Raw genomic sequence first — 18,564 nt, 5'->3', positions numbered from 1 at the left:
CCGCCCGCGCTGCCCGGTGCGCCCGGGGCGGCCATCCCGAGCGCACGGATTCGAGGCGCTACGTGGGATCCTCCGGGAGCCTCCAGCCACACAGTGTCCCGCGGAAGATCGGGGACTCCAGACCCCAGTGATCCGCGGGCACAGCCTCCACTTCTGTCAGTGGAAAGTGTCCTGAGAGTCGTACCAGGCACCTCTCGGCCCTCCCACCTCAACCGCTTCTTTCTCCTCTGTGGGTCTCCCCTTTCTCCACTGTCCCGGGACGGAGCACACCCCAGGCGCCGCCAATGCAGCACTTTCCCGCCATTTCTTCACCCGTCGCCACATACCCAGTTGCCCTTCCCTCCCGCGGAGTGACCGTGATGAGCGATGCCTTCTCTCGCTGGTCCCACGGCGAGCGCCTCTGGTCAGCAAGTCGCCAGTCCCCTCCAAATAGAAAAGTCTTGCTTTCTCCAATGACTTCACCTTAGCAGCCAAGAGTGAAGGGAGCAGTATCCTTGGGGTCACGGTCGCCCCAGCGGGCCCAGCATCTCTGGGGCTTTTCGTTGGGACTTGGAGCAGGAGAACATGGGACTGCAGGCCCAGCAGCAGTTCCTAGTCCGCGGAATGGGGGGGCTCTCTGGCCACCAGTTTAGAAAGATAGGGCCTGTATGTGTTGTATCAGTTTGCCGAGGGCTGCCACTATAAAGTACCACAGGCTGGGGGGCTTCAACAACAGCAATTTATTTTCTCACAGTTCTGGAGGCTAGACAGTCAAGATCAAGGATTGGTTTCCTCTGAGATCTCTCCCCCCTGTACACGTCCAAATTTCCTCTTCTTATAGGGACACAGGCCATAATGGATTAGGGTCCACCCCCTGGACTTTGTTTTAACTTAATTACCTCTTTAAAGACCTTATCTCCAAATACAGTCACATTCTGAGGCATATGGATTTTGAGGCGGGCACAATTCAGTCCATAACATGTGTAATGAGATATTCATTTGAGCACCCACAGTGTGCAGCCATAGAGCCAAATAATATTTGTATGTAATGATGAAAAACATCAGGGACACATCATGGTCAGGCACTGTATTATGGGCTTCACAGGGCATTGAATCTTTATAGCCACCTACAAGGTAGATATTATTAAGGAAGGTGAGGAAACTGAAGCTCAGGGAAGTTAAGGAAGTCAGGCTCTGCACTATCGGATGGGGCAGTGAAGCATGGAAAAATTGGAGCTCAATATCCTGCATTCTAATCCTGCTGATTTCCTCCCCCCCTGGTGATGGCATTGGGACTTTTAATTAAGTGACTAGATTCTAGTCTGATACCATACTCCGAGTTATTTTTATAACATTATGCCACATCTCTGTTAAACCAGATATTAACTGGAAACAATAATAGGGGTAAGTTTGAAGGGGAGGAACTATGCACTAAATGAGCAAACTGGTTTAGAGCTAAGAGGTTAAGGAAAACCAACTAGAGGTCAAGTTCTGAGTCAAACTGAGTAGTCACCTCTCTTCTTCTACACTCCAGGCTAAATTCTTCCCACTGTGGAAACAATGCTGGTGGCTTCCAGCCTGGATTGAGGCTGACTTTCCCACTCCCACTTCCTAACAAAGTCTCTCCCGTATTCTGTCTGGTACCCTGAGCAGAGACCCATAGCTTGCTTCCTGTACTGAAAATAGCCTCAGACTGGGTAGGAAATGTATTTACTTCATAGTTTCAATTGGACTGCAATGCCTCAGCCCCTGTCTCTCACCCTGTCATTCCTGAGCCCTCTGATCATCTACATTTTCATTCCAGAACTCACTCCCACTCAGGCACCCACTGTCCCCTTCCTGAAGACCCTTCTGACTGAGCCCTCCCACACCAAAGTTCTAGAGTCAATAAACTCCCCTAAACCTCAGCCTGTTCGGCAAGCCCTCCCTCCATTTCCTGCTGGGGCCAGAAGAAGCAGTGCCCCAGAATACCACTTCCCCTTTGGCTCTCTCTGATGGTGGTGGCTCATTGACTCACATCTACAGGACAGGGGGGTGGGGGTGGGTAGAGAATTGACAACACATTTGGCCCATTGCACCAAACCTTGAGTTTTCAGTCTCCTATAAAAACCACTTGTCATCGGGCTGAACCACCCTGACAGGGCCTCCCTTGGTGGAGTAATTAACTCAGCTCCTGGTCTTATGTCTCAGCCCCAGGCCTGGCTCATACAACATTATAAATCCTTGAAGACAGGGCTTATGCCTTGTCCAGGTATTCAGGCTTGTGTCTCTGTTGCCTACCATATCACATGGCACCAAATGCCTACTTAGGGAAACTAATGGAATGGATAAATGAATGAATGAGCAAGTTGTATAAACAGTGGGAACTAGAAACGGTCCTGTGGAGGTGAAGTGATCCAGCCTAGGTGAACGTCCAGCTTCTTCAGAGCACAGATTTTAAGACTCCAATGGTCCCGAGTTCAAATCCCACTTCCACAATATACTAACTTTAAGTACCTGGGACGAGTCCCTTCACCTACTACTGTTCAAGGATGTCTTGAGGAGGAAGTTAAATCATATATGTGCATGTTCCTTTGTCTCTAGCATAGAGTAAGTGCCCAATAGTTACTAATTCTCTTCCCTTCCCTCCTTTCCCGCAGCCAAAAGCCGCTCACTCTGCTCTTGCTGTCCCTTGAGAGACAGTGAGCTCAAGGTCTCAGCTCAGTACTAGAGAGGGGAGCAGAGCTGTCAAGGACTGAGCATGTTTACACATCCTTTGCCGGAGCCACCTGGGGACAAGGACTTGGCTCACCCATCTGGGAGTGAGAGCCAGAACATGCTCAGTGAAGGTTTATGAATGGAACTGAACTTTTCGAATGTGTCAATGTTCCCCAGATGGAGCCAAAAGAAGCCTCACTAGTGGACACTGTGCCAGAAGGCAGGGCTCCAGCCACCCACACTGCTTGTGACACTCCAGTGCTTGTCTGGGGCGCTGGTCCGTCGATGTTCTGACTCAACAGCCTCTCCTTATACCAACTTTCCACACTTCTGGAGCTTAGAAGTAGAGGAGGAGCTTCTTTGCAGTTAATCAATTGGGCCAGGGCTTTCAGCCTTCTTTAGCTGGGGAACCCCTTATTGCAACAAAAATATTAAGTGGGAGCTGAAATGGAGCCGCTCTGGCTGAGGAGGACAGGGACTTGCCTTGAACACAACTAAACTAGACCAGCTTGCCAAGACACCACCTGGCATCCAAATGGAATTTCTGTCCACCTGCTCCTACTCCATCACCAGCTTTGCTCTTCTGCACTTTTTAATTGAGATGTAATTCACATATCATAAAATACACCATTTTAAAGTGTAAAATTCAGTGGTTTTTAGTGTATCCACAAAGTCGTACAATCACCACCACTATCTAATTCCAGAATATTTTTATCATTCCATAAAGAAACCCTGTACCCCCATTAGTCGTCATTCCCCATTCCTTCTTGCGCCCACTCCCTGGTAACCACTAATTTACTTTCCATCTCCAGATTTGCCTATTCTGGACATTTCACATAAATGGAATCATACAATATGTGGTCTTTTGTAACAGGTATTTTCTCTCACTTAGCATAATGTCTTCAAGGTTCATCCACGTTGTAGTATGTTTTGATATTTTATTGCTTTTATAGCTGAATCATAGTCCATTGTATGTATATACCATATTTTGTTTACCCATTCATCAGTTGATGGACGTTGGGTTGCTACCATTTTTTGGCTATAACATTGATGTTATGAACATTCATGTTCAAGTTTTTGTGTCCGTCTGTTTTCAGTTCTTTTGGGTTTATACCTAGGAGTAGATTTGCTGGGTTATACGCTAACTCTATGTTTAACTTTTTGGAACGAATCATGAATAAGTGAGAATTTCCCAGCACCATCACTGCATCTGTGCATTTTGATAAAGTAAACTGGGATTCCTTTAACACTTACTTCCCCCACCAAATTGGGTTGGTATCAACTATGATAACTAGGAGATTCAACCCATCTTAGGCCGGAGACCATGCGACCGGGGTCCCCCTATGTTTAACTTTTTGAGGAACTGTTTTCACAATAGTTACACTACTTTATACAGTCAAACCTCGATTCTCGAACGCCTCCCATCTTGAACAAATCAGTCCTCGACCAAGTTGTTCACGGAAACAATGTCTCGGTTGTGGAACAAATAACCCTTTCATGCCTATGTGTGATCAGTCACGTGTCTCTGAGGCAACAAAGGAGAGAATGTATGAGTATAAGTCGGTTTACCCCTAAACCTTGGGTTGTTAACATCTCAGGAAATGATGTTGTGAGTATTTATTGAGAAATATCACCTTGACAAACTAGTAGCAATCTGTACAATAAACCTGTTCAATGGCAGTGCAGTGTTTCACTTCAGGCACGTGTTAAACCGCAGGCAAGAGCCGACATCCTTGGATAGGTCTTTAGTGAGACAGAGGCCCAGTGAGCCTGAAGCAAGTTCTAGTGGAGCAAAGAGACAAAAGAGAGAAAGAAGCCGGAAGACCAGCTGCCTGACTCTCCTTCCAAACGATAGCATCCCTCCCTCCTTTCTCTCCATGATCAGTCATCAATAGATCTCAACATTAAAGCTCAGTTCTAGTGTGTACATAAATTTTCTTTTTTTTTTATTGTACATTTCAGTTCTTTTTTGTTAAATTTTCATTTACATTTCCTGTCCTTTTGTTTTCAAAGTGTTTGTTTCTAGATTAAACAGTACATGAGACATGTACTATATATAAGAACAGTTGAAACAGGGAATCACTTGGGGCTCTGGAACAGATTAATTCAACTTACATTATTTCTAATGGGAAAAATGATTTGGTTTTCAAACAAATTGCTTCTCCAACAGCCTTCGGGAATGCATTAAGTTCGAGAACCAAGGTTCCACTATATTCCCATCAGCGATGCATGAGGGTTCTAATTTCTCCAACACTTATTATTTTAAAATTTACTGTAGCTATCTTCATGGGTATGAAGTGGTATCTCACTGTGAATTTGGTTTGCATTTCCCTAAGGGCTAATGAGGTTGAGCGTCTATTTATGTGCTTATTGGCCATTTATATATCTTTGGAGAAACAGCAATTCAAATCCTCTGCCCTGCCCGGCTGGGCATGGCTCAGTGCTTGAGCATAGACCTAGGATCCAGGAGATTGCGGTTCGATTCCCAGTCAGGGCACATGCCCGGGTTGCGGGCTCAATCCCCAATCGGGGGCGTGCAGGAGGCAGCTGATCAATGACTCTCTCTCATCACTGATGTTTCCATCTCCCTCTCTCCCTCTCCTTTCCTCTCTCTGAAATCAATAAAGATATATTAAAAAAAAAATCCTCTGCCCTTTTCAAAATTGAGTATTTTATATTTTTTATAAGTTTGGTCAAGGAGACGGCCTTTGTCAGCCATCAGGTGTTCAGAACCAGTGGAAGTAGATAAGATGGCCAAAGGAGTGAGAAGACAAGAGGGTAGAGAATGGAGTCCTGAGTTACTCCAAAATTTGGAAGTTGGCTTGACAAGAAGCCAGCAAAGGAGACTGAGTAGCATCAGTCAATGAAATGGAAGAAAACCAGGAGAGTGGTATATTACTGAAGCTAACAAAAGAAAATATTTCAAGAAGGAAGTGGTTAGCCGTGTTGAAAGCTTCTTAGAGGTCAAATACAATGAGAATAGAGAAATGGCAAGCTAGAGGTCAATGGTAGCTTTGACAAGAGCAGTTTCAGGGGAGTGAAGCGGTTAAAAGGCTGATTGGAGCACGCCGAGATGGTGGCAGGTTAAGAAGCAGAGAAAGCCAATGTAGGCAACCTTTCCGTAAGTTTTGCTGTGAGTAGGAGTAAGTGGAATGGTAGCTGAAGAGAGAGATACGGTGTCAAGGGAGGGTTTTGCTTGTGGGCATGTGTGTTTTAAGATGAGAGATACTCGGGCATGTGTGTTTGGTGATGGAAATGACCCAGGAGAGAAGGAGAAATTGATGGTGCAGCAGAGAGAAGAAATTTGATCCTTGGGGAAGGTGGATGGATGTGGGATATTGTGCAGACCTATGTGAAAAAGCAGAGAATATAGATCCTGAGGCAGATCAGAGAAGTTAGTAGATAAGGTGTGAGGAAGGTGAATCTGAATGCCTCTATTTTCTCAATGAATTATAAATTGAAGTCATATGAAAATGAAGTGTTGCAGGGGAGTATGCCAGGGGTTTGAAAGGAAGAGAAAGGGTCATGTTAGACAGTGGGAAACCAAAACTACTAGGGGAGTAAAGCAGGATTGCTGGGCAGTATCGAGTGCTCATTTAAGGTGTGTAGTCCAAATCTACAGTTAAGAGAGAACAGTTGTGTGATTCTCTCCAGCCATGTCCAGCTGCTGAGGTGCAGACATGGCCCACTCAGTTAATTGGGCGTAGAAGGATTTGGAATTTTGTCAGGGAGCATAATGAAGAGAAAGTGACAAGAGAATTAAGAATATTTACAATATGGTGATTATGATGATGTACAATGGAATCTAGACTTGGAAAGAAAAAATGAGAACATGAGGAGGGTGAGATAATTAGTGAAAAGTGATGACACTGATGGATTAGAGGCACCCATGAGGCTCTGATTCAACAGTAGGAGACTTATTCATATCATTCCCTACAGTAGCAGAATAAAGGAGAAAAACCATGCAACTATCCCAAAAGATGCTTAAAAAGCATTCACTAAAATCCCACACTCAGTCTTGTTAACACAGACACACACACACACACACAAACACAACTATTAGTAAGCTGCAAATAGAAGAAAATTTCCTAAATGAGTTAATAAATATAACTAAATGAGTTACATATAAAGTACTTTTAACAGTAACTAGCACAAAGTAAACATATAATAACTTTTGCTATCATCAGTATCAGCAGCATCATCTTCTTTCCATAATGTGATAAAAACATCTACCAGAAACAAAAGGCAAACATTGTACTCGTAGTGGAGGTTCCCCATCAGGAATGCCCACACTATGACTCCCATAAAGGCAATCATCCAGAGCTAAATAAGTACATAAATATTATATACAGATGTGTTCTGTTAAATTAAATACTACTTTATATTAAATACAGATGTATCCTGTTACATTGAACATGTTACTGTAATATGTACAAGCTGTGCTACCCATGCAAGGAAGGAGTATAAAGAGTTACTGAGAAAGTATTTGGGTGGCTACTTAGTTTCCAAGAAACTCACCTTATATAAACTGCTAACACCTTGGTCCCCTGGTCAGGTCATATCTATGGCACCAAGGGAGGTCAGCTGCAGGAAATCTCTTCCGTGATGTCTTGCTGTCTGTTGAATGAAACAACTCTAAGTAAACAATTTGTTTAGATAACACATTCATGCTTCTGGTAATTGAGAGCCTATCCATCACATTACTTATTACAATAAAAATGGCAAACTACAAACCCCACTAAAATAAAAAACAACAACAAGAAAAGCATGCCAATTATCACTTCTATTAGTCAATATCCTATTGGAGTATTTAACTATTGCTGAGAGACAAGAAAAAGAGATGATGTATAAATTTTGGAAAAAAGACACAATACAGGCATTACCTGAAGTGGAAAGATGCTGCCTAGAAAATCTAAGTGAACCAATTGAAAAATTGTTAGAATAAATAAGACAGTTAATAGATTGGTTATATATAAAATTACCATAGAGAAATCAATAGCTTTCCTACAGACCAGTGATAACTTATTAGACTATGTCATGGAAAGGAATCAATTCACAATTGCTGAAAAATCTATATCAAGAAGCAAGAAATAAACTTAACAAGAAACATGAAAGTCCTATATGAATAAAATTATGAAGTTTTATTCTAAGATATAAAAGAAGATAATAAAGACATATGGGAGACTTTATTTTAAATCTATCTGTTAGAATTTAGTACATGAAAAATGTGGCATTTTAAATTAGAGAGGAAAATAATACCTATAACAAATGTTGTTGGGACAACTGGCTATCCATTTGGGAAAAAATAATATATTCCAACACCACAGTATTTGTCTTTCCTGATTTATTTCACTTAGCCCAATACCCTCAATGTATCATGAGGTATTAGCATAATATCCTCAACATCCACGTTGTTGCAAATGGCAAGATTTCAGTCTTTTTATGGCTAAATAGTATTCCATTCTGCATATACATATCTTTTTGAAGTAGTATTTTCATTTTCTTCAGATATGTACCCAGAAGTGGAATTTCTGGATCATATGGTTGTTCTATTTTGAAATTTTTTTGAGGAAACTCCACACTCTTTTCCACAGTGGCTAAACCAATTTACATTCCCACCAACAGTGCACAGGGTTCCTTCCCTTTTCTACTATATCCTTGCAAACACGTTATCTCTCATCTTTTTTATGACAGCCATTCTAACAGGTGTGAGGTGAGATCTCACTGTGGTTTTGAGTCCATAGGCTTTTCTCCTGGCATGTTCTGTTTCCCTAGTGAAGATCTTCCAATCTTCAAACTGGGAGCATCTGGCCTTATTTATAAAATACATATCCTTATGTTGGAAACTCACATCTAACAGCCTCCTAAAAACTTGGCATTTCTAACAGAGTAATATCTTTTAATAAGATAACAAGGTCACATGTCTTTAAATAGAGAAAATATCCTGGAACAGTGGAAAGAGCACTGGACTTGGAGTTAGAGAGACTAGATTTGGATCCTATCTAAACTATTATTTAGCTATGTGATCCTGAATAACAAACCCTTTTTCCTTCTCTTGGTCTTAGTCTCCATCTATAAAAATAGGGATTAAAATAGTATCAACTTTGTAGGTTTGATGTTGATTAAATAATGTATAAGAAGGGTCTAATCTAGTGCCTGGCATATCAATTCCTTCTCAAAAACAATAGCTGAATCTGATGTCATGTACTGGGAAAGCTAGAGGTAGCTCAGAGGGGGAAAACTAAAGTCTTAAGATAGAAAAAGAATATTAAGACTGGAAGCTCCTTGACATCTTAATTTCTTTATATTCTCAGTTCTTTGAATAGAGCTAAGTGCTCTGCTTAGCAAAAGTTTGTTGATTTGATATGATCTTGTCAGGCAAGAAGAGCAAGAAAATTCTAGCAAATTGTAGCCCAAAGGTTGCTTCTCATGTTTGGTGACAGGAAGAGCTTAAGCCCTTGCTTAGGCTTAGACTAGTCTTTCGGCATTCACTCCATCATTCCCTCTTACGGTTTAATGATGGTGAAGGGAATTAGCAACTTATTTAGTGCCTACTGCATGCCAATCAGTGAGCTACCATCTCATTCAATCATTATTTTGTCTGGGGAAAATGTAACCTGAGAAGAGAGAAGTGACTTCCCCACAGTTACGTGGCTGGTAAGTGGATCTCTCTGATGCCAGCGCCCCGGCTTGTTCTGTTGCGCCATGTGGCATCTCTGACTCTTGCCTCACCTGGGCTGTAGCAACGACCTCCTCACCAGAGTTCCTGTCTCCAGTGTTTCTCTTCCCAATCCATTCTCCAGGCTGCAGTAAGCTCGCTTCCTAAAACATTGCATTGTCTGCCGACTCAACATCGGTTGGCTTCCCTTTATTAATGATGTTTTGCATTTAATGGTGGCAAGAATCAATTTGTTATGTGACCTTAGGAAACTTATCTTCTGTTGCAATTGACCGAAGCCGATTTGCTTACTTGTTAATTATGTTAATAAACATTTACTTATTAATTATTGAGTGGGTTTTTATGTGGTGGTTGTTATTTCCAGGGTGAGGGGCAGGCACCAGCAGTCTCCAACAGTGAGAGAGGGGTCACATATTCCTTCCCCAAACCTTACTACCAAGTGGTGTGTTACAGTGAAAGCAAGTCCCACACTGAAATCTGCCACATGCTCCAATATTTGTGAACAAGCTGGCAAAACCAGTCATACAACTTGTGAGCCCAATGAAGTCCCAGCCCTTGATCTTTTTAGATACCTTGCCAAATGTTTTGCATGAAAGGTTTACTTTAGGTAAATAAGATAATATTCTAGCAGCAGGACTCTAGTTAGAATATGTGTAACTCACTTGCTAGTTGGAATCAGGTAGCAGGATCCTCCACTAAATGGGGAGAAAAAGACTGAGTAGATCCTAAGCCCATAACATCGCTCTGAAGAACCTAGTTGCTGAGCTCACTAGATTCTCATCTCTTGGTCAGGCAAGGGTGGAGATGCCAGTACAATATAATACTTCCAGCCAAATCATGTATCTTGACACCACTCGTTTCACCCATGAAAAACCATATCTAACATCTAACATCTAACTACATTTAACAGCCTTCTAGTGTTGACTGGAGACAAAGATGATTGAAGTTCTTGTAGCTGCCACTGGAATATGGACTATTGATTAGAATTTCTCAGATACTAACAAACTACTCCTAGAGTGTATATTTCTTATTGGGGTACTTTAAATGTTAACTAACAGCCTCCAAGGTTTACACTAAAACTAGTTAACACACACGTATATGAAACTTTCTGGCCTGAAATATTTTAATATATATGCTTAACATACATAATTTTATATTATATAACATACTATAATGTTTAATACAAGTAAATTACAGACAACATAACACCTTCTCTGAGGTTCAGTTTATTTTATGTGAGGATATAGGATGAGCTGACTTGTAAAGTTTGTTCCATGATCCTATAAACAGATTTTAATGCAATTATAAGGATCTGGATTAGGATCATGAAAAATTTACTGATAGTTGTTAGAGGGTCATTGAGCATAAAAACCACTTTTTAAAAAAACAACAACCTCTAATATTTTCTTCAAAGAATTTATTTTTCTAAAATAGCAGCTCTTCTCCTTAGCTTCTAATCACACCTGTTATCCTCTATCCCTCTTGTAAAATAATCATTTAAAAAATTATTGAGGTATAATTGACATATATCATTATATTAGTTTCAAGTAACAACAAAATGACTCAATATTTGTTTATATTGTGAAACAATCACCACAATAAGTCTAGGTAACATCTGTCACCATACATAGTTACAGATTTTTATTTCTTGTGATAACTTTTAAGATGTACTCTCTTAGCAACTTTGAATTATGCAATACAGTATTATTAACTATAGTCACCACACAGTACAGTACATCTCCATGACTTATTTTATAACTAGAAGCATGTACCTTTTGACACCCCCCCCCCCTTCAACCATTTTGCCCACCCTCCACCCTCTGCCTCTGGCAACCACCAATCTGTTCTCTGTATCTATGAACTCAGTTTGTTTTTTAGATTCCACATATAAGTAAAATCATGTGGTATCTGTTTTTATCTGTCTGACTTATTTCACTTAGCACAATGCCCTCAAGATCCATCCCTGTTGTTGCAATTGAGAAGATTTCATTACTTTTTATGGCTGAAAAAGATTATATATACATATATATATATATACACACACACACACATACACACACACATATACATACCATATCTTCTTTATTCATTCATCAATTGATGGATAATTATGGTGTTTTCATATCTTGGCTATTATAAATAGTGCTGCGGTGATTATGGGAGTGCATATATCTTTTCAAGTTAGCATTTTCATTTTCTTCTCATAAACACCCAGAGGTGAAATTGCTTTTTAATCATATGGTAGTCCTATTCTTAATTTTTGAGAGACCGCCATACTGTTTTCCATAGTGGCTACACCAACTTACATTCCCACCAAAGGTACACAACACTTATTATTTCTCCACATCCTCACCAACACTTGTTATTTCTTGCCTTTTGATGGCAGCCATTCTAACAGGTATGAAGTAATATCTCATTGTGGTTTTTGCATTTTCCTGATGATTAGTGAATTCGAGCACCTTTTTAGGAACCTGTTGGTCATCTGTATGTCTTCTTTGAAAAATTTCTATATTCAGTTCCTCTGCCCATTTTTTAAATTGGATTTTATTTTGCTATTGAGTTGTCTGGGTTCTTCATATTTTTTGGATATTAAGCCCTTATCAGATATATTACTTAAAAATATTTTCCCCATTAAGTAGGTTGGCTTTTCATTTTGTTGATGGTTTCTTTTGCTTTGCAGAACCTTTTTAGCTTGATGTATTCCCACTGATTTATTTTTGCTTTGGTTGTCTTTGCATTCAGTGTCAGATCTGAAAAAGCATAGCCAAGACTGATGTCAAGGAGCTTACCACATGTTTTCTTCTAGGAATTTTATGGTTTCAGGTCTTACGTTCAAGTCTTCAATCCATTTTGAGTTAATTTTTTTGGTATGGTGTATAGTGGTACAGTTGGTACAGTTCCATTCTTATGCATGTAGCTGTCCATTTCCCAACACCATACATTGAAGACACTGTTCTTTCCCCACGGTATATTCTAGCTACTTTGTTGTAAGTTAATTGACCCTATGTGCATGAGTTTATTTCTGGGCTCTCTATTCTGTTCCATTTATCTATGTGTCTGTTTTTATATCAATATCATACCGGTTTGATTACTATAGCTTTGTAATATAGTTCAAAATCAGGGAGCATGATGCTTCTAGCTTTGTTTTTCTTTCTCAAGATTGCTTTGGCTATTTGGGGGTCTATCCTCTAACCCCTTAACATTCTTTATTTTTCTTCAAAACACTATCACTATCTGACATTACATATTTATTTACTTGCTTATTGTCTATCTTCTGCTACAAGAATATAATCTCCATAAGCGTAGAAACTTTGTTTAGAACTGTATACTCTATGCCTGGTCCATGGTAGGAGCTTGTTTCAGTGGTCTATTGCTGCATAACAAACCATACTAAAATGTAGTGGCTCGTGTATTTGCCCACAATTCTGTAATTTAGCTAGGCTTAGTTGGTCAAATTCTTCTCTTGGTCTCACCTTTAGTCACTCACATGGTTCATTCATCTGGAAGCTCAATGTGGCTGAATAGTCCAAGGTGGTCAACTCTGGAGTTAGCTGCTGGCTGAAGTGCCTTGAATCTCTTCTATGTGGCCCCATCCAACAAGACAGCTTGAGTTTCTTAAATGGTGGCAGTAGTGTTCTCAGATAATGAAGGTGAAAACTGCAAAGCTCCTTAAGGCTTAGCCTCAGAAGCTTTATAAACAATGTTACTTTCACTATATTCTGTTGATCAATGTAAGTAACAAGGACAGCCCAGATTTAAGAGACTGAGAATTAGATGGGAAGTGTAGCAAAACCACATCGAAAAAGGGAGAGGACACAGAGAACTATGATCATTCTAACAGTCTACCGCAGTGTTCAATAAAGTTTTGTAGAGCGAACGAATGACTGTATTATATCGTGTCTAAAGGTCTGCTATAATCTTGCTTCCAGAGCATAGATCTCATATCTTTCCTGTAGCACTCACCAAAATCTGCTTTGTGTACATGTTTTATCCTCAAAGGAATGTACCTGGTTTTGTTCTCTCTCTCTACCCCATTATCTAGCAGTTATTCAGGCTCTAAAAAGACACTCTGTAGATCCTTACTGAGTTAAATTTAATTGAATAACCTTGACACTTTATCTCCTACCTTCCATTCCATCGTCATAAAACCACTAGTTGAGCAATTCCCTGAAAGTCTTATCATCACTCATGTCTCTGTGCCTTTACCTATTCCATTTCCCTGCCTAAAATACTCTCCCTCTTCCTCTTTGCTTATTTCTGTGTTTCTCACTCATGTTTAGCAACCTTGGCCCTACCCATTAAATTTCAGTAGAGGCAGAGCCATTATGACAACTGTGATATATCCTCTGGTTGAACAATGCTAGTAAAATCATCATTTGGGCTGACAGTGGGAACAATATTGTTTTGTCTGTCTAGTACCACCTCATGTCTTAGGAATTGTTCTTTTCCCCACTCCAACTATATTGTGCTTGAAGGAGTTGCTTATTCCTATAAGACTCTGCCCTTCTAGGTATAGTTGGATTATCTGGCATATCTTGAAGAGGGTCAGGCATTAACATTCAATTAAAAATTTAATACAAAGCAGGAGTGGAGCAGAAACCCTCTGTCCTGTGATAGAATCCACTGCCCCCAAACATATATATATGAGTAGAGTCTCCCTAGCCTGGTTGAGGCATATGTGATTGAGATGCAATTGACCAAGTCCTGAGGATGCTAATGTCCACATAAACACCACTGGCACCACCAGGCCATTAAGTTTCCATAGGGCTTTAGGCAAAGGTTGGGTCATGAAAACACTTGGGTTTGCACAAAATCTGAATAAAAGAGCCTGGGGGGGGGGGAATAAAGCAGGGCAGAGGAATTTCTTTTATACATTTTTCCTGGGTTGGTGGCCAGAAAGGAAAAGGGAATTAAAAAGAAAATATATGAGTGGAATACAAAAAGTTACTTAATTAAGGTTTTGGGTGCTATACCAATAGCAGCTTGGAAATGGAATGAAGAGATGAGCCTGTGTCCTGGAAAAATCTCTTCAGCCACCAGAAAAAGCTGAGAGGAGCAGGGGGGGCGGGCAGGGAGAGGCCTCCAATTTGGACAATGGGTGGTGAGCTAAGAAGGGAAAACCTTTTATTCCATGTGTTAACTTGGACCAAGCTAAAGTGAGTCTATATTTGGAATTAGTGGCCTATGTTTTCAGTTTTGGTGAATGGCACCATAATCTGTCACTCAACCAGTCCAGAGACCTGAGAGTCACACTGAATCCACTACCTCTTGCCTCTCAAGGTTAGTCATCCAACAAGCCCTGTTAATTTTGCCTCTCTTTTCCAATCCATCTCCTCCTCTCCATTGTTACTATCATTGACCTAGTTCTGGTCCTTATAATCTCCCACCTAGACAACTGGTCTTCTCGCCTCCAGTCTAATCGCCTTCCAAATCCATCCTTCAGACGCTACCAGAATAATCTTTCTCAGACATATATCTAACCATGTTGCTCTCCTTAACAACCCTCCCACCCCCCAGCTGCCCAGTTCATAGTGTCTAAAAACTGAATTCTAAGCATAGCATTCTAGATTTTTTCTTCCCTGTTTAACTTTTGGCATTCATTCTGGCCATCCCCACCTCCACTACACACACACACACACACACACACACACACACACACACCCCACACACATACCCTATGCTCTAGTCATACTGACCTACTTTCAGTTCCCCAAATACAACATGCTTTATCAAGCCCCTACACATACCTGGAATGCCTTCTCCTCCCTGTGCCAGCCTGGAGAACTCCAATCTATCTTTGAAACTCAGTTGAGGAGTCATCTCCTCCTGACTTACCCCAGGCAATGCCAGTTGCCCCTCTCTCTGGGCCCCACAGCTACTTGTATATACTTCCACTATTGCACGAGCTTGTTTGCTTGCCTGTCTCCACAGCCAGCAATGGAAACTTCTCTGAGAATAAGAGTCTATATTATTTATCTTTATATTTTCCATGTCTAACATAGGCTTAAAATAGGTGCTCAAGGTTTTTTGAATGAGTGATTAATATTTTAAAGGTATTTTAGGTTGCTGAAAGTTGTGGTAAAAGACTTTTTGCATATAAGAAGCTGATGGTTTGTGTGCTGTCATGCCCTGGCAAAAGGCCCTGGTGTTTCCTGGTTTTGTTTCTTAGGCCATGGTATTTTAATCATTTATTCCACAATTATTTATTAAGCACCCCACTATGTGTCGGGTCCTGTGCCATTTTTAAAGGTCAATGGGGCCCGGCCAGCGTGGCTCAGCAGTTGAGCATGGCCGACCTATGATTCAGGAGATCACAGTTCCATTCCTGGGCAGAGCACATACCCAAGTTTCAGGCTCCATCCCCAGTAGGGAGCATGCAGGAGGAAGCCAGTCAATGACTCATCATTGATGTTCCTATCTCTATCTCTCTCGCCCTTCCACTCTCTGAAATCAATAGACATATCTAAATAAATAAATAAATAAATAAATAAATAAATAAATAAATAAATAAATAAATAAATAAAATCAGTGGGTACTACATTAAGCAAGAAAAACAGCCTTGGCCTTCAAGCAGGACACTCTCAAAAAAAGCTTTATAACTGTATGGAATTACAGTATGAATATTTTAAAAGCAGATTCTGGGAGATGCAATTATTTCACTGTACCAAAAGAAAGTTTAAACAAACTCTGAATAATTTTTAAATTAAAAAGGTTTTAGGACAGGTGAACTGACACGACCAAGTCCTGCCACTAGGCGGCAGTGCTTCTCTAGAAATGAAGATTTAGTGGCCTAGGTCTTTAGAAAAGCAAGGGGTTCTCACACCTTACTCCAGAGAGGTAGTAGTACTAAAAATTTAACATGGTAGCCTTTCTCAATGTTCAGAAAAGACCAACTAAAAGATATGATTTAATCAGTGATTTACCTCCAAACTTTCGTGAGCCTTTGGAATCTGCTTTTGTTTACCTTCCAGCAAGCAAATATAAATTTGGAATGGACTGAGCATGTTAAATTACATGCCTTATTATTTCATAGACATGTAGTTTTAGAATTGCTTTTTTAAATACTGATTTTGAATGATATAATAAGAGATTCTGCTAGTGAAAATGCTTTCTAATTTATATGACTAGATTAAATGTGTCAGTACTACAAAGTATTTCCTAAAGAGTACCGTATTTCCAGGCGCTCCACCAATTAAACCCTTTTGAGAATCATGATCTAATCCAATGTTTTCTAATTTCAAATGGAGAAAACAAGGCTCTGAGAAGCTAAATAACTTCCCCAAGGTCACAAGACCATTTATGGATCAAGTTCAGGCTTATCCAGGCAGAGTAAACATTCAGATCTTCCCCTTGCTGCCAGAACTCTTTGAATGATTATCCTTGAGGGTGGAGAGACAGAGAGGAGCCAAGGTGACTCCCAGGATTCTGAGTTGGTGAATGATGGATTATGGTGCCATTCACCAAAATTGAGAATACAGACTGCTCATTCCAAATACAGATTCCCTTTAGCGTGGCACAAGTTAATATACAGAATTAAAGGTTTCCCTTCTTAGCTCACCCCTTCCACCCATTGTCTAAATCAGAGCTCTCTCAGTTTCTCTGGTGACTGAAGAGGTGCTCTGTAAAGAGAGGAAAATGCTAATATCAGGAGTATTATCTCATATATTCACTTCCAGAGGGGGGTTCAAGAAGAATAATATAGTTGACAAGTGACAATTAATTAGTTCAACAAATATTGATTGACTTCTCTACCATGAGCCAGGAGTGGTCTAAAGTGTGGTTCTCAAAATATGGTCTCCATATCAGCAGCATTAGCATCACCTGGCAACTTGTTAGAAATGCAAATTCTTAGGCCTCACATGAGACATACTGAATCAGAAACTTTGGGAGTGAGGTCCAACAATCTGTTTTTACCAGCCCTTCACATCATTCTGATGCATGCTCAACTGTGAGAAAGATTATTCCAGATCGTGAGGAGATGGTGTTAAAGAAAACAGAGTGCTTGTCTTCTTGGAGCAACAATATACAAACAGAAAATTTTAGGTAGAGGTAAATATGACCAGGGAAACCAAAACAGGGGGCAGAGGGAGAACGTAGAGGGTGCTCAGGCAACGTCTTTCTGAGGGGTATGAGTTCTGCAGTCAGATTGAACAGGGTGTGAATATTGGCTCCAACAGTTACTAGCCTTTTAAAGGTTTCATTTCCTCACCTGCTAAAAACGGAGATAGTATTACTTACCTTACAAAGTCACTCTGAAGAGTAAATAAAATAATGTGTGCAAAATTCTTGCAAGTGTTCCTGTCACAGGGCAACTCCCAAATAAATATTAGCCCTCCAAATACAAGGGAGGAGTGCTGGAGATGAATATTTGGGAATTGTCCATGTAGAAATGAATAGCAGAGTGGGTGAAAAGGTGGGTGGGCCGAGATGTGAGAGAAGAGAATGGATGGTAGGCTCTTGTTGGTGGGGGCAGGCAAGAGGGTGAAGAAATGAAGATAGTAACCAGCACAGCGACAAGGGATTAGAATTGTCTGGGGTTAGTCTGGTTCCATACCTTTTACTCTTTTTCCTGTCTTATCCAAAGAGCCTAGGAGTGGGATGAGTGGGTGTTTTCTGCATCCTCGAATTAATCTGAAGTAGAATTACAAAGTTTATCCGAGGCTATTCTTTAGTATCCGAGCAGCCCACAAAACTTTTCTTTTTTGGTGCTCATTGGTACGAATGCCATGTACAAGAAGGAGCGGGTGGGATGTAGCTGCCCCAGGGATGGAGGTCCTGGAGAAAATCCTCACGTGCCCTGGACTCTAGTACAGGCCAGGGATGCCCTCGGGCGTCCACGCATCTTCTCCCAGCTTACTTCCTGCCTGCAGCAGAAATTTACTCCTCAAATTGCTGCTTGTTGGAGCCATCAGCTATGGCGAGCGTCAAAGGCAAAAGTCCACCACTTGAATGGTACAGTCTCGCAAGACCAGAGGGCCCGACACCTCAGCGGCCAGAACACTCGGGCCTCCTCCAGGTTCAGTTGACAAGAGGAGCCGCGACCGGCCGCGACCCGCCAACTCAACCCGCATATTACACTTGTGGGACTGGCCTAAGGCGCTTCGTGATTGGCAGAACGGAGGGGGGCGTGGCCTCAAGGAGAAAGCCGCCTCGGGATTGGTGCAAATCGTCAAGGGCAGCACCGCCCCTCCCGGTAGGCGCGAAAGCTC

The 18,564-nt window shown here is 41.1% G+C and overlaps 1 long non-coding RNA gene across 1 annotated transcript; it reads right to left on the bottom strand.

Annotated features, from left to right (window-relative positions):
- Positions 1–3,393: 3,393 nt before the first annotated feature.
- LOC308560570 lies at positions 3,394–18,404 on the bottom strand. The gene is made up of 4 exons (XR_013999355.1): positions 17,910–18,404; positions 7,195–7,293; positions 4,311–4,458; positions 3,394–4,201 (listed from the first exon to the last, which is right to left on the bottom strand). It is a non-coding gene; the product is annotated as an uncharacterized lncRNA (long non-coding RNA).
- Positions 18,405–18,564: the final 160 nt, after the last annotated feature.

This window comes from Miniopterus schreibersii (genome assembly GCF_964146895.1).
Source record: "Miniopterus schreibersii genome assembly, chromosome: 8".
NCBI classification, from domain to species: domain Eukaryota; kingdom Metazoa; phylum Chordata; class Mammalia; order Chiroptera; family Miniopteridae; genus Miniopterus; species Miniopterus schreibersii.
This window is presented reverse-complemented; position numbering and strand designations above follow the sequence as displayed.